This window comes from Canis lupus, chromosome 10, assembly GCF_003254725.2.
Source record: "Canis lupus dingo isolate Sandy chromosome 10, ASM325472v2, whole genome shotgun sequence".
Taxonomy (NCBI): Eukaryota; Metazoa; Chordata; class Mammalia; order Carnivora; family Canidae; genus Canis; species Canis lupus.
In genome coordinates this window covers 44621787-44638838 of record NC_064252.1, presented here as the reverse complement: position 1 = coordinate 44638838, position 17052 = coordinate 44621787, and the positions used below count along the sequence as shown (strand labels likewise).

At 45.8% G+C, this 17052-nt stretch overlaps 1 protein-coding gene and 1 pseudogene across 7 annotated transcripts in view; both read right to left on the bottom strand.

Annotated features, from left to right (window-relative positions):
- Nucleotides 1-17052, bottom strand: part of CRACDL (CRACD like) — a 186168-nt gene that overhangs the window by 67977 nt on the left and 101139 nt on the right. The gene's annotated exons all lie outside the window — the stretch shown is intronic.
- On the bottom strand, nucleotides 20-16348 carry LOC112674633 (60S ribosomal protein L19-like; annotated as a pseudogene).

The following is a 17052-nucleotide window of genomic DNA, read 5'->3' as shown; positions in this document are numbered from 1 at the left end:
AAATAAAATTAAAAAAAAAAAAAGGGTAACAACTCCCAATTCATTCTATGAGGCCACTATTATCCTGAAAGGCAAACCAGACAAAGACATCACAATAGAAGAAAACTACAGACTGATATCACCTATGAATATAAACATAAAAATTCCTGAGACAATACTAGTCAAATCCAGCAAGTATAAAAGTGAGATTTATTCTAGGAATGTGGGTTGGTTTAATATTTGAAAATCAATTTACTTAATGGGTGATCCTTGGCATAGAGAGAGCCTACAGTAATTGAAAAAATAAAAACAAAAACAAATCCCAGCAAATCCTGAAGAAGAGAGAGAATCTGATTTCCAGAGTTACCATATTATTAGATTCACATATCCAGTTTTTTAATCTATCCCTTAAAAAAGACATAAAGCATAGGTACCAGACAAAGACTTTAAAACAAGTGACTTAAAGATACTCAACTAAAGAAAGATGTGGAGAGGGCAGTCTGGGTGGGTGGCTCAGCAGTTTAGCGCCGCCTTCAGCCCAGGGCCTGATCCTGGAGACCTGGGATCGAGTCCCACATCAGGCTCCCTGCGTGGAGCCTGCTTCTCCCTCTGCCTGTGTCTCTGTCTCTCTCTCTCCTGTTTCTCATGAATGAATAAATAAAAAGCCTTTAAAAAAAAAGAGAAAGATGTGGAGAAAGTCAATTAAACAATGTATGAACAAAATGGACATATCAATAAAGGAGAAAACATAAAAAGAAAGATAAATTCTGGAGCTGAGAAGTATAGTGACTGAAAGAGTCACTAGAGGGATTCAAAGGCAGATTTCAGCAGGCAGAAGAAAGAATTAGAAACTTTGAAGATAAGTCAACAGAAATAACTGAGTCTGAGGAACAAAAAAAGAAAAGATTGAAGTAAAGTGAACAGAGCATAAGAGTACCACCAAATAGACAAATATATGCATTGTGCGAGTCCCAGAAAAAGGAGAGGGAAAAAGAAGCAGAGAGATTATCTAAAGATAGAGACTCCAAAGTCCCCAAATTTCATGAAAGACATGAATATATAAACATCCAAGGAGGTAATGAACTCCAAGTAGGATGAACTCAAAAATACCCACATTCACATACATTATAATTAAACTGTTGAAGGCCGAAGACAAAAAGAATCATGAAAGCAGGAAGAGAGAAGTAAGTCATCACATGCTAGAGATTCTCCACAAAGCAGATTTCTCTCAGAAACTCTAGAGGGCAGAAGGCAGTGGGCTGATAAAGTCAGAGCGCTAAAAGGAAAAAATGTCAACCAAGAACCTTGTATGTGGCAAAACTGTCCTTCAAAAGGGAAGGATAAGCTATCTCCAGATAAACAAAATCTGAGTTTATTGCCACCAGACCTGCCCTGCAAGAAATACTTGTTCAAGGGTGTCCTGCAGGTTGAATGAAAGGGCACTAGACAGTAATCTGAAGCCATATGAAGAAACACCTTAGTAAATGTACACACATGGGTGCATGGGTTTGTAATTCTATTTTTTGTTTTCTAGATGATTTAAGAGACTAATATCTTTTCTTGGCAGATAAAATTTGTTTCATTGAATGATCGATCTATGTAACTGCCAAGGCCACTATGTAGAGACAGAAGAGGCGGAGCTTTAACTCTTGGCCTCCTTCTCCTTGGACAGAGTCACAATTTCCTCCTTCCTGGTCTGGAGCCACTCTAGGCACTTACTTACATGCTTTCTTGGACTTAGACCTGCAGGCGTCGGCCTGGTCAGCCAGAAGGTTCTTGTGAGCCTTATCTGACTTCAGCTTACGGATGTGTTCCATGAGAATCTGTTTATTTTTCAACATGCTACCTTTACTTTCAGGTATAGGTTGTGATACATGTGGTGGTCAATCTTCCTAGATTCACAGTATCCTCTGAGCAGCCAGCACAGAATTCTCATCCTCCTCATCCAGGTTACCTTCTTGGTCATCTGAGTGCTGTCAGTACTCTTTCACTTCTCTATGCCCATATGCCTGCCTTTCCTATGGGGCCAAAATGTTTCTCTGCCATTCAGCCCAGGAATGGATAGTCACACGCTCCCAGATGATCAGCCCATCTTTAATCAGCTTCCAGAATTGCTGGTGGGAGTTGGCATTGGCAATTACATTGGTCTCATGGAGATCTAACCAGACCTTCTTTTTGCCATAATGGAGGACACCAGAGGCAAGCCTCTTCTAAAGCCTGAACGTACTTATAGCAGTGGCCACAGTGGTGAAAAAGAACTCGAGGCTAACACATTACTAATTTATTTTTATTTTCATTTTTCTAAGAGAAATAACCTACTTCTTTATTCTTTAAATCCTTTTTATTTTAAGCAGACTTCCACACTCAACCTGGGGGTCAAGCTTGTGACCTTGAAATCAAGAGTCCCATGCTCTACTGACTGAGTCAGCCAGGTACCCCTGCTTTTTAAAAAAGCAATGAGGGGGATCCCTGGGTGGCTCAGTGGTTTGGCACCTGCCTTTGGCCCAGGGAGTGACCTTGGAGTCCCGGGATTGAGTCCCGCATCACGCTCCCTGCATGGAGCCTGCTTCTCCCTCTGCCTGTGTCTCCATCTCTCTCTCAGTCTCTCTCTGTGTCTCTTATGAATAAATAAATAAACTCTTTTTAAAAAGTGAAAAAAAATAATAAAAAAGCAATGAGTAGTCTAAGAGCCAGCAGTGTTGTAGCTTTGGTTTGTAACTCTGCATTTTGTTTTCTACACTATATAAGAGACTGATGTATTTTTAAAGATTATTAGTTTATTTTTTGGACACACAATGTATAAAGATGTTATTCTGTGACATCAACAACTGAAATGAATGGAGACAGACATGTAAGAGGACTGGGGTGTTACTGAAGTTAAGATGGTATAAATTCAAATTAAAGTGTTAGGATGTTAAGTGTTATTCCCATGGGAACCACAAGGAATATAGCTATGGAGTAAGTACAAAAGGAAAGGAGAAAGGAACTGAAACATTTCACTACCAAAAAATCAACTAAACACAAAAGAAATGCATGAAATTAGAGATAAAATAAATCTATAAGGTTTAGAAAAAATAGCAAAATGACAGAAGAAAGTTTTTCCTTATCAGTCTTAAAAGGAAGCCAATTCTGAAATAAGCTACAACATGATGAACCTTGAGGACATTATGCTAAGTGAAATAAACCAATCATGAAAAGACAAATGCTGTATGATTCTACTACTTAGAAGAATCAAAATCATAGAGACATAAAGTAGAATGGTGGTTTGCAGGGGCTAGGGGAAGCCATAATAGGGAGTGACTGCTTAATGGGAATAGACTTTCTGTTTTGCAAGATGAAAAGCATTCTGGAGATGGAAAGTGGGGATGGTTGCATGACAATAAAAATGTACTTAATCCCACTGAACTGTACCCTTAAAAATGGTTACGATGATTTTCTGTGGTGTGTATTTTATAACAAGAAAAAATGAAAAAAGTGCACACAAAAACTTGCACACCAATGTTCATAGCAGCATTACTTATAATAAAAAAAGTAGAAATAACCTATATGTTCATGAATTGATGACCAAATTAAAAATGTGGTATAGGGGCACCTGGGTGGCTCAGTGGTTGAGCATCTGCCTTGGGCTCAGGGCATGATCCCAGGGTCTTGGGATGGAGTTCCACTGCCTACATCTCTGCCTCTCTCTCTGTGTCTCTCATGAATAAATACATAAAACATCTTTTTAAAAATGTGGTATATACATACAATGGACTATTATTCAGCCATATAAAGGAATGAAGTATTATTCATGCTGCAACATGGATCAACCTTGAACACACTATGCTAGGTGAAAGAAGCCAACACAAAAGACTATAACCTCTACGAAATATCCAGAATAGGCAAATCCCTAGAGATGGAAAGTAGATTAGCATTTGCCTAGGGCTGGGGAATGGGGTGCTGAGGGAAGAGAAGTGGAGTGGAAAGTGACTGCTAATGGGCACAAGGTTCCTTTTGGGTGAGATGAGTATGTTCTAAAATTAGATTATGCTCACAGTTGCACAACTCTATAAATACCCTAAAACCTGTAGACAGTGCATTTTAAACAGGTGAAGTTTATGGTACATGGATTATATGTCAGTACAGCTTCTGGGGGAAAAAAGTGTTACCAGAAAAAAAAAGGGTAAAATAAAGAGCTTTTCAGAAAAGGTGACATGAAATGTTTGTCTCCAGCAATCCCAAACTAAAACAAATATTAAAGGAAGAAGGATATGATCTCAGATGGAAGCTTTGGAGATGTGGGTAGGAATGGAGAACAATATACATGTAGGTAAATCTAAGCGTGGACAAGAAGGGTAGGCGGCCTGGATTTCAGCCAGAGGCCCTGTGCACAAATGGCATAAATGTGTGCCCTGACTCTACTTTCCCTTCCCACAATGTTCCATTTCCTTCCAGCCTGGGGCCTTTGCAGATGCTGTTCCCTCTGCTTGAACATGCTCTTCCCTGCCCTCATGCTCTCCTTTTTCTTATTAACTCCTACTTATCCTCAATTCTGCTTCCTCAAGAAGACTGATATGCCCCTTCAGGATGACCCAGGACTTCCCACAACATACCTGTTCATGGCACTTGCCAATTTTAATCATATCTGTGTTTGCATGATTCTCTGATCCAGTTCTGCTTTGTAGATTTAAACCTGCTTACAATCCCTATACATTTAATCAATTTTTCCTTTTTGTGGGGAAAAAGACAAAAATAAATTGTGACTTAACTATTGTTCTCTAGTGAGTCACACCAGAATCTGCCTGTACCTTTTTTAGAAAAATAAATTTCACATTACTGAGGCAAATGCAATGTGTAATGCTCGCAAAGTTCCTGTGAGAAATCTCTCTTCAAAAATTGTGGCAACTTAGTGATTCACGATAGATATTATTATCCTCCAGAGCAGAGGACTTGACCACTGTACCCACCCCAAAGTGACAGGGGTGTCAAGGCTGGAATCATCACAGCCATTTCTCTGACACCTAGATGTGTGTGTGCAAAACCTTCTTTGTCTAACTGTCAGAAAGGACAAAGAGGAGAAAGAGATCCACTTTGACATTTGGGAGAAAAGAAAGCCAAGAGGCCTTATAAGCAAAGGGCTGAAACCAGAGAACTCAGATACTGAGTCACAGTGCTTTGACTAGAACAAAAGGGAAGAATGAAGGAACATACGGGGTGGTCAGTTTTGAAGCTTCCAGTATCCTGTAATTGTTTATCTTATGAAAAAATAAAATTAAGCTTGGCCTAGAGAAGCAAGTCATCCTGTATCGAAACATGAAGACTAACTCCTTGAGGATAGAGAATGTGCACCAGCATGGTACTGCCATACAAGGTGCTCAGAAATGTTGATGAGTGGATGAATGGATGCATGAACCAAAGGCACTTATAACACTTGCTAGCCAAAAGAATCACCTCCTGATAAAAATGAAACAGCATCCACTACTCAGTCAATTCCCAAGGCCACTTAGCTAAACTATGTCACGTTTCTTCAGCCTGAGTTCTGCTTGCCCACTATCTTCCTTTAGACATGACTTAGGGACACCCATGCAGAGCTAAAGTTCAATGGCCCTCAGGAGTGAAGGAATACCAGTGCAGAGGACCTTCCTGCTCCAGATGCCTTGCTCCCATCGTCAGGCTTCCCTTTGGCTATGGCCTGCTCAAGAACAGTGAGGGATTCCACAAAGAATGGGGCTGTGGGCCACAATTCACTGGGCTGTTTCTTTGCAAAGATATGATGAGTTTCGTTCATACAAACTCAATCATCCACGAGATAAACAGCACAGTTTGTAAGCGAGTCAACAAGTATCTTATGGAAGATCACCAACACCATTTCTGAAATTTACGTAACAGTTGATTTCTTGGTATTCCGAATCCTTGTAAATGGGTGACTTGATCTGCTACTTAGCTGGAAATGCATACAGCGCAGTGTATATACATAGACACCCACATGTGAACCTGTGCTCACACATGAAGCCTAAGCCTACATGAATACTCCTCAATAAAACTTATGTCTCAGACTGTGATGCACGACAGCTCCTGCAGGAGGAACCCGTTTTTACACAACCAGAAGTGGAGGTTTTCATATGAGATTTGAGGAACATTAGTTTAGACATTCTCAGGTTATTCAACTAAAAAAAATTATATTAGAGACTTTAACAAAACTATTACTTCAAAAATAGGTAGGCATAAGAGCTTCAAACTTTGCAACCTTAATTTAGATATTGTATTTGCATAATTCTTGGGAAAATAGGATATAAATTCACTCTAATGCTGGGGATATCTTGCCAAGAGGGTATGTAACTTAGAAACTTTTCCATCTTGGAGAGAGAGCTGTGCCCTGTGCTGACTGCTGCACATACACCTGACAAATGGGCCACTGGAACCCAGGGCACAGAGAAGCTTTACCAGGGCTGGGCCATATTTAATGTCATCAGTTTACTGAGATGATAAACTCTCCATTTTTAAAAGATTTTATTTATTTGAGAAAGGCAGAGAAAGAGAGAGAGCACATGAGTGCACAGGAGCAGGGGTAGGGGCAGAGGGAGAGGGAGAAGCAGGCTCCTCACTGAGCAGGGAGCCCAACACAGGCTGGCCCCAGGACCCTGGGATCATGACCTGAGCCAAAGGCAGCCAGTTAACTGACTGAGACACTTGGGCAGCCCCGTAAACTCCCTTTTCAAATGCATGTATATCAAAAAGTAAGAACGTGAAGAAAGCTCTCACAGCTTAATTTATCTAGGATGTTACATATGTGATTGGCATTTCTGCAGCACGGCAGATGCAGAGCTGAGATTTTTTTCCTTTTAGTAGGAAGTCATGCTCCAAGGGCTATTAATAAGGAGACATAACACCACCCCTCATTCTGGCCCACTCAAAATAGGCAGACTCAGGCACTGAGGTTGAGTAATTATCAGTAAAAAGATTTTTATGAAATAAGAACAATGATGAGGACTTCCACGGACAGGGCTTTACACAGTACAAAGGAACCCTAAAATGCTGGGCTACTGTCCCATTGTAACAAAAGCAGAGAGGGAGGCTCAGCCAGGTGGACCATCTGCCCCCAAGCCCCCAAGCATCCCCCACATTGCCAAGATGTGTGCAGCTGAAGGGGCACCATCTACATGCCAACACCGTCCAACCAGCCCAAGTGATGTGCAGAGGTGACAATCACCTGGATGGACAGGGGCTGCCTTACTGGAAATCTTTCCATCTGGTGAATGAGACGTGCGACTCTTTTATCCTGATCAAATGAATTTAAGTCATGCCACTGCTCTACTTCCCTGTGTACCCCCGTGACAGGTCAAACGCACTGAGAACTGCACACCTTCAGAGGATGAGGGCAGCGGGGCAGCGGGGCATCTGCCACAGCTCAGTCTGTAAGCCCCTGGTGCTGGGTCTTTGAGCACAGCAATAATTCTAATTTCACTCTGAGCTCTGCTTTCTTCCCGTCACCCAAAGTGTACACACTGTGCCATGTGGACCCAAGCTTCAGGCGTGGCACATTAAGAGTAAAATGCTCTGTATTGGGACACCTGGGTGGCTCAGTGATTGAGCATCTGCCTTTGGCTCAGGGCGTGATCCCGGAGTCCTGGGATCAAGTTCTGAATTGGGCTCCCCACAGGGAGCCTGCTTCTCCCCTGCCAATGTCTCTGCCTCTCTCTCTGTGTCTCTCATGAATAAATAAAATCTCTAAAAAGAAAAAAATGCTCTGTGTTGCCAATCCTCTTCCCCTCTGCCTTTCTCTTCCTTTCATTCCCCCAACCCCACTTCCGCTCCCTGTTCCCCTCGCAATATATGCATGTGTCACAAAGAAATTCATTATTTTGTCCCAGAATCCACACAATCCAAGGAGATAAATTAATGTCTGTAATGAAGGAGGTCAGAAACATACTAGAAAACCTGGCAATAGATGCTGAAGGTCTATTCTTTTGCCCCAGGGGACGGCAGCTGTGGTGCACACACATGCACGCGCGCGTGCGCGCGCACACACACACACACACACACACACACACACACACACCTGCGTCTCTCTGTGCTCAGAAGCCCACCTTGGCTCAGGCCTGAGGCGCTGCTAAAAGGAAGCCACCCTGTGGATGCTGAGTAAGCCTCCCACACTTCCATCCTGCTGGGGACCAGCAGCAGGCAGAAGAGAGGGCCTTCCCCGTCCATCCCCCACATCCTGCAGTGGCTTAGGGCCCTTGAGATGCCACTGGGTGCTGATCCAGAGCCTTCTTCCCTATCTCCCCAAGCAGTCTCACTGGGCCTGGACACCAGGGAGTGGGGCCTCTGCCAACCACAGCCACTCCTGAGGCCCTCACAAGCCCCCAGTGCAGGTGTGAAGACCCAGCAGTAAAAGCAAAGAAACACATGCACTGCTGCTTTCTCTCCGAGTCTGGAAGGCCAGGGGTGACACTGCAGGAAGTTGGTCTGGAGCTGGCACCTGCCTCCCTCTAAGTGGAGTCACTGCCAGCTTGCTAAGGATGAAAAATAACAAACCTGGGCTTTGTTTCCCTGGGGTCGCCACAGGCGGGCAAAGGACAATGACAGGATAAGGTTGCCTTTTCCATCTGGGTAGGGGCTGATCCCAGGAAGGAATGAGAACCAATGCTGAAAAAATTCCAAGCAGATTCTGAGCCTAACACAGCCAAATCCGATGCCTCCCTCTCGTTCCAGCACCAGGAACACACGGCACGGCCTGTCCCCCTTGAAGCGTGTCTGCAGAGCGAGGGGCCACCGTTGGGGACATATTCGTCTCTGCCACCCAACATGTGCTCCTTAGCTCTGCGTTTCTCTGTTCTTTGTTCTTAAAAACCCATCATGTTATCCCAGGTTCATAACAGGTTTTGTGAACTGGTTTCCAAATGCTTGTGTTACCGGGCACCGGCTCACCCCACTCCCCCACTCCCTGTGTGGCAGTGACAGGACTCCCAGCGCTCCTGCTCGAGACCACACCTGGCAGGTGCACAGACCACACCACGGGGGAAATCACCTGCTTGGGGAGGCTTTCTGGCCTTTCCCCAGCACAAAGCTGGCCTCCCCAGGTGATGTCCTCTCTGACATCTGCAGCTGAGCCACTTATGAGTGACAGACACTGGCGGCAACCTAGCTTCACAACGTCGCCTGCCTTGAGTTTGTCCAATGTCTAAAGACTGCTAACCAGGATGGTCAGCGGTTTCCAGGCAACATCTGGAGGGCTGGCAGAAGGCTCTAGAGAACAAAGTGTGATTCTGGATTATCACTGAAACCAAGCAGCAAGGGGGCAGCAACGGTGGCAGGGGTGAGACAGTGACTTCTGAAGATGTTTCTAAGAAAATCCTAGCTTGCTTTTCTGTTTTCCAAAATGCATCTATATAAAATTCTAGTCAGATGGTTCACAATTTAAACAATAAAGCATGACCCGTGTATGTGATGGTGACAAAAGAAAGCAGTGACTTGGAAAATGATCACCAAGAGCTCTGAAGGTTTTTACACATTCTCGCTTTTGTGTGCTTTCGAGGCTGAAGGCCTGCTGCCTCGAGGCCAACAGGAGTCCACTGCTCAGGGTTCAACTTTCTCCTGGAAAAGGGACAATAGGCTGGCAGGGTCGCCTGTATCCTGTAGGTGGTTCAGGGGCCCATGCAGTAGGTTAAACTACTGAAGGGTCAGGGTTAGGGTTAGTTGGGGCTGGGGTCTCGGAGATCCCAGCTAGCAGCACTCCCCCAGAGGCCCCAGCTGGTCAAACCCAGCCAGACCCACAGCAGCAACCCACTCCTGCTCGAGGCCAGCCTCCATCAGCCTCACGGAACTCTGAGCCCATGAACCTGCCCAATCGGGGTCACGGTGCTGGATGGCTCAGGGACCAAGAGGTACCCCGAGGAGCAGGAGAGGAAGATGCGCTCCAGCCTGCTTGCACAGGCACACACACCTCTGCACCCACTTCCAGTGTGTGCTCCATGGCACTGTTTGTACATCTTTAACCTCTGCTCAATTTCAAGAAAAATGTTCAGGAATTTTGTTTCTTTGGCTCTTTCTTTGCCCTTCTTTGCAGTGCCCAAACGACAAGGCCAATAACACCCCTGGTGCATTCCTATTATAATGGAGTCTATAAACCCCAACAGAAAATCTTTTATGCAAGGAAATCAAAGGGTTTTGCGTCAGGCCTCTGGGCTCATTTTACTCAGAGGGAAGAGAATAAAGCAGGTCCCAGGTCCCAGATGGTTTATACTCTCATTTAATGCTCACAAATCTCTCTGAATTAAACAGGATATCTCATCTCCTTTTTACAGGTGAGAAAACAGGATCAGAGAAGTTAAGCAACCGGTCCAAGACCACTGAGCCAGGAAGTGGAAAATGTGACACTCAAATCAGTCTGTACCTCACCCAAGTGTGAGCTCTCTCCCATGAGAGCAACTGCCTCCTAAGAAGTGCAGGCCAGGAGTCGGAGTGATGGTCAAGCTATATCCTCCTGGGCCTTACACTCTGGCAGCATGGATCAATAGCCTTCAAAATCTTTTCTGATCTGGTAATAGCACTTCTAAGAAATTTGTCTTGAGATGATATGGCAGCACCTTGGGAACGTTTCAAAGGCTCGTCAGCAGGAAACTGGTTACAGTGCTGCGACACTGCTATATGAGGGAACGCTAGCTAGTCACAAACAAGATTGTGTTACATGAAAATATCGATGGACACAGGAGAATGTCCACAGTTCACTGTGCTGGGGAGAAGTGGCCTAGAGCAGCACTTCCACATGTCATCCGAAGGCTTCCACCACAGATTTTGCTTCAATCTGGGGCAGGGCCTGAGAGTCTTGTATTTCTAACAAGTCCCCGGGTGATGCCAATGATGCTGTCCATGGGCCCTCCATTGACAAACACTGTGCTATAAAAGTGTGTGCAGTAAAACCCATTATTTGTTTAAAGTCTCTGGATGCTTAAGAGGAATATGGAAGGACCACAAAAAGATGTGACCTGCAGTTATGTCTGGGCCACAGAATTATATGTATTTAAAGCTTTTCTTTTGCGCTTTTCAAGGTTTTTGCAATTTTTCTGATTGAAACTGTATGTTGGTTCATAATCAGGAGAAGTTCTGATAGTTGCTTTTGAAGACAAGGCAGGGGCTGTAAGGAGCCCAGGACTTGGGGCCTGGGATCTGGAGTTGTGAGCTTCCCACTCTGAGTCTCGGTCTCCTGACTTGGCAGCCTGAGGAGGGGGCGCTGGAGCCGGGCCACTGGGAGTGGAAATTCCTGCCCAAGGCCAGGCACTCGCCAGGATCTTAGCTGCTTAGAACCAAGAGCTTATTTGTGAGAGGTCATTTCTGTCATTCCCAAGGCACTTTCACACTTACTCACCATGTCCCCACCTCATTTCTGTGTCAGAGCTGGAGGAGAAGCTACCATTGTGGAACCTCAGATCACCGAACAGCAATGAAGGCGAGCATCTCGGCCCAGGCTGCAAGGCACGTCCACGCGGGTTGGCCCACGGCGAGCCTCTGTCACAGGACACAGCTTCCCTTCTGGTTCCACTACCTCTCACGCCCTCTGGCAGGTCCCTCACACAGGGACCACCACACGGTGCTCTGACCTCCCCGCCCCCCCAAACTGGCCAGGGGCAGGGATGCAGAACCGAGGTCTCTGAGGGCCTCCCAGGAATCCAGCTGGGCAAGACCCCACACGACATGCCATGTAGCCTCTCTGTGCCTCTAGAGTAGCCCTCACACACTCTTGGGACTTTAAAAACATCACAACGTTCTTTTCCTCACATACCACTTGGAACATTCAGGCTGTTTAAACACCAATAGGAAAGATGGGTTCACTATTAATAAATTCTTTTCAGCCACAAAAGCAGTCAAACCAAACAATTAATGGCCCCACAGCTCAATTGAGCGTTTAAATGACTTAGAGTAGCTATTTACAAGCATCAGAAGTGAGTTCGGCAACTCCAAAATCTTCCCGTGCTTTGTGCTGTTCAGAGTTGACCTTCACAAAGAGGGAAGTGTCACGTTTGGGTCTGTTACTTGCTTACTATCCCAAAGTGGCGTTATAAAGAACCCAATGGCCATCATGAGTTACACCGATTTTAACTGAAACCAAAAACAAGCAAGCAAACAAAACCCAAAACCCAACAATTACCCAGAAAGAGTAGCTGTAGATCATGTTGCCACGCTGACAATTTTTTCATGGTTCTGGCTGAACACACCTCTGTGGAAACCGCAAAATGACACCTGAGGGCAGGACCCGAGCTGAGAATCAGGAGGCTTTCTGCATAGGCTGCCAGGCACAAGTCCCTCCACCCTGAGCCACATGGGGCTGGTCACCCTCAGCACATCCTGGCCCATCCTCCCAACTCCCAGGGATGCCAAGGTCTCTCTGCTCTGCTGAGGATGCTCCCTGCTATCTCTGACAGAGGGAAGAGGGCAAGGCCCCAGCCGACAGGGACAGCACAGGAAGGAAGAGAGCAAGCCCAGGAGAGTGAACTATTATCCTATTCATGCGACCAGCTGGCCGGCACTGGGCAGACTTTGCTTCAGGACCACGTGGCCTGAGAAGTGACACACAGACATAGATGGTTCTATGTGGGGCATCAAGAATTGCTGGAAATAACACACTGCGAAGGACTAACGGAATGGGTTTTGGCTGTGCTGACAGAAGTAAAGAGATGCAAGTATCTGCATGTATTAAAAAAAAAAAAAAAAGAAAGAAAGAAAGAAAAGAAAAAAGCAGGAACCAGGCAGCCAAGGAAATTACACATTTGTCCCTGATGGCCTGCACTTTGGAGATCTGATTACGTAGTGGCTGCAGCTGCCAAGGATTTGTCCTCTTGGGCATGCATGACACCTTTTGTCACCACACAATGTGGCCTGCTGGTCTGTTCACTTCCCTCTAGGTTGATTCTCAGATTTCCCATCAGCCAGCTTGATCCTGGGGGAAGCCACAAGCCCAAAAACTAGCTTCCTGTTTTTGAAAGCAAAAGCCCAGAATGCTCCAGTGATCTCTTTGAATTGGAGAACATTCAGGTTTGGAGTTAGATGTGAAGATTTGAGGAAACTGTAAAATTACGGAAAACAAATTCTATATCTGGGCTTGTTTGCCTTTGGTTGTTTTTTGTTTTTGTTTTGTTTTGTTTTTTAATCATGTAAATATATAGGTAATACTATTTTAATGCCTTTACAGGTCTAAAATCGCCTTGCCAGTTTAGGTATTAAAATAGCAGCTCGTTTTTAAGTTACCTTAGAAAACAGTTTATTTAGACAAGCAGTACAAATGCACCACAGAACATAAATCTGTTAAATTACTTTTCACAGTTTTCTCATCCTGTTACAAGCTGCCGATGTTCCCTACTGAGCACGGCTTTGGCCCTGAGACGGTGAGCAGAGTAAGGGCCAGGCTATGCGGGATGCAGCTTTGTGTTCACAGCACCGTGGGCTCTGTTAGAACCCAATAAACAGTCACTGACTTACATGAATGTATTGGAAGTCTAATTTTTAAGGTTGTCAACTAACCACAGTTCCTGCTTTCTGTACGACTTCATTTTTATCATCACAAGGGAAGATAAGGTGCAGTGGCAACCCTGGGTACACTCATAGCCACTCTTCGATCACTTGCCCTTGACAGACATCAATAATCAACCACAGCATCTTCCTCAGATTGTTCCCCACACAGGCCTCCAGGAAGTCACGGCAGCTGCCTGGGGGCAGCTACGCTGTTGGCAGGAGTGGCAACAATCTATAGAATGGTTCTAGCTTGGCTCAACCACTAACTAGCTACTAAACCAGCTCAATGACTTGGAATGAATCATTGCCCTCTCTTGGCCTCAGTTTCAATTATGATATGAGTGGTTTGGACTCATATTGGATATCGAACAGACCATTAAATTACTTTTGAAAAATAAAGGTCTGTAAAATTGGCACAAGTTTCTTTTTCTGTGAAGATGTGCCAGTCAGCCAACACATAAAATATGTTTGAGCTGAGGACAACGTATATTGAAAATATATTTTCAACATCAAGTTCTTGATGTATGGTGGTAATACCACTCTCCTGTCTGGCCCCATCTACCTTACCTCCCGCCTGCTCCCCCACAAACTCACTTGCAGCCACACTGGAGACTCTGCACACCTGCAGGGAACCCCTGCTCTTCACCTCCCACACTCATTAGCAACTTCTACCTCCACCCGGGGCCCTGGGAAATCTTTGTGCTTGCTGGGCACTGTGCATCTTTCCTTGGAGCGCCTGGCCGGTCACATCATTTCTTACACCGCTCTGCTCCCGGGCCTTGTGCTTCTCGAGGTCAGAGATGAGTTCTTTTCATCTCTATAGCCTTCAGGCCTACACATAGTAGGGGCCTGAGGTAGGTGTTCTGAAGGAGTGGGCCTCCCCACTGATGCATATAAAGTCCAAGGGCAGCATTCATCAGGTAATAAACTCGTATAGGTCTTTCACTTTGTTAACTTTCTTTGGAATGTCTAAGAAAAAAAATATTCTCAAATAGTTGATTTTATTTGAGCCATTTGGTAAGGTTCTCTGAAAAAGTGCTCCTGTGTGATTCACATGTGGGGGCTGGTGGGGTGTGACATAAATATCTTCCTATGTGGTAATCTGGAGACATCACGCTCGGAGAGCAAGGACATGGAGCAATATGAACATACATTTGGCTGGCTATGTGAAGATACCTGATATTCCAAATTGTTGCAGCTTCTCTCTCTTTTGAAGACCTTGAAATAAGCAGCGAAGTCCCCATTTTCTGAACTATTTCCATGGAGTTGGGTGTAGTACACAGAGGTCTCACAGCATTTAGCAATTAATGACTTTTGCAGTCTCATGGGTCATAGCCAGCTTCCTCAGTCAGAATGAATTCTTTGAGGACAATACCAATAAATCTGGTTCTTTCTGTATATCCCAAGGTGCCAAGTGTGCAGCAGGTGCTTAGTCAATGCACAGTGAACACACTGCAACATATAAACCATGTAAGCCTCCTCTTGGCCAGGGTCTTCTGCAGACATGGCACCAAGCACAGTTCTAGAGTCATTATGGTAGAACTGCATACATTCTTTACTTGGCTGATGCACAGGAAAGTGACCACAGAAAGGCGGGTGTGTTGATCTGGCAAGACCTCGTGAATAAGTGAGAACACTGGGGATTTCTCAGATTCCACCTTCTAGTGAGCCAAGACCTGATGGTGATGGCAACTCACCATGTGCCAAGAATTGCTGTAAATATTTCATATACATTTACTCTTTAAATGTTGGCTGAATTGAGTACTAGGAGTGTTTTGTCCATTCCAGGCAACTGAGTTGTTAATCAAAGAAAGCGTCACCAGGTGGCAGTTGGCAAAAGCAGGAAATGCCAGCACAAGTATGGGGTGGAGGTGGGCTCCTGAGGTCCCTGCATCTGTGAGCCCACAGACCATGGGACTGCTGTTTCCGAGCACGTTTGCTGGGTGCCTGCTCCTAAGGCAGTAACAGGACTTCCAGGTCTCTGGCAGCAGATCAGGTGGTTGCACAGCTAGGAGACTCGCTTCTGTCCCCACCTAGTTTCTCTCCAAGGGCAAGGGCATTGCAGCAAGAAGCAACCCAGACTGCCTGATAGTCACTCTGGGCTCTGGAGAGCCCCCTCTCCGGAACTGTCTCTGGGAGCTACATCAGGTAACAGCCTGGCCAAATCGACACATCCACTGCCATGCAAGGGAGAGATCCGCCTGTCCCTACTGACTGCCTCTGGGGACCAGCAGCCTCAGCATCACCTAGGAGCTGGTTAGTGGGACAGACTCTCAGGCTCCACCCAGACCTATGTACTCAAAACCCCCAATGGAACAAGATCCCCAGGTGATTCCTCTGCGTGTCAAAATTTGAGAATCACTGCATTAGGGTGGTTATTCCCAACTCTGGTTGCACATCACAATCACTTGGGGACGTTTTAAAGCTCCAGCCCATTTCTGGCAGTGTGACCCAGGTGTCAGTATTTTCTTAGTGATTTCAAATGTAGCCAGGGTGGAGAACCACTATCCCAGAGGTGAATCAAGACTTCTGAGAGCAGGGACACCTGGGTGGCTCAGTGCTTGAGCATCTGCCTTCAGCTTAGGTTGTAATCCCAGGGTCTTGGGATCAAGTCCTGCATCGATCTCCCTGCAGGGAGCCTGCTTCTCCCTCTGCCTATGTCTCTGCCTCTTTCTCATGAGTAAATAAATAAAATCTAAAAAAAAAAAAAAAAAAGACCTCTTAATGCAGCCCTCATGTCATTAGGTGAGCCTGCAGGTGAGACACACAACCCCTGTGTAAGGACACAGTACTCTCCCACAAGGACAAGGAACTGCTCCAAGTCTAGTTCTTGCACCATCCAGGCAATTGAAGTGTTCACGGCCTCCAGCGTAGCCTGGTCCATGGCCTTGTGGTGGGAGTTGGGCACACGGCATCACTAGTTGGGGGAAGAGGGCTCTTCACATTGGTCCAGCCCTCTTCTGAGGTGCCTCTTACAATACAGGCTTAGGGCAGCCCAGAAGACTGACCCCTGCACCTCCCCCCCCCCCCCCCCCACACACACACTCATGGCTGGGCTGCACTCAGAAGGGCTGGAAAACCAGACTTCTGGAGGAAGGGACAGCCTGCTTTCCAGCCCCCAGGTGATAGCCAGGGAACACTTGGGGCAATGCATCTAAAGCACAAACTGGGGGTGGGGGGGGCACATGGCTCTGCACCCAAGGCCACAGCCTCCACTAGCTAAAGGGTTTTAAGTTCCAACAAAGGAAAATAGGACTGTGGCCTCTTAGGAACAGAAACCCATGCAGCAGGGGAAGGTGAAGACCATTCAGGCCGCATGCTATTTTCAAGTGGTTGGCAGGGGCAGCAATTCCACTCCTGGGCATGACTGAACACAGAGGTGCAGCAGGGATACAAACTGTGTGCGCTCATGGACTTAGTAAGAACCTACTGAAGTCTGATTCTTAATACATGGTGTGGCCCGAGGCAGGAGCTACAGCTATGGCCCAGGTCAACGTAGTTCCAGACCCTGGCAAGAGTGGCTGCTGCAGGGACAGGCACGAGACTTATTTCAGGCCAAAGAGAGACTCAGAGCTTTTATGGAACTGT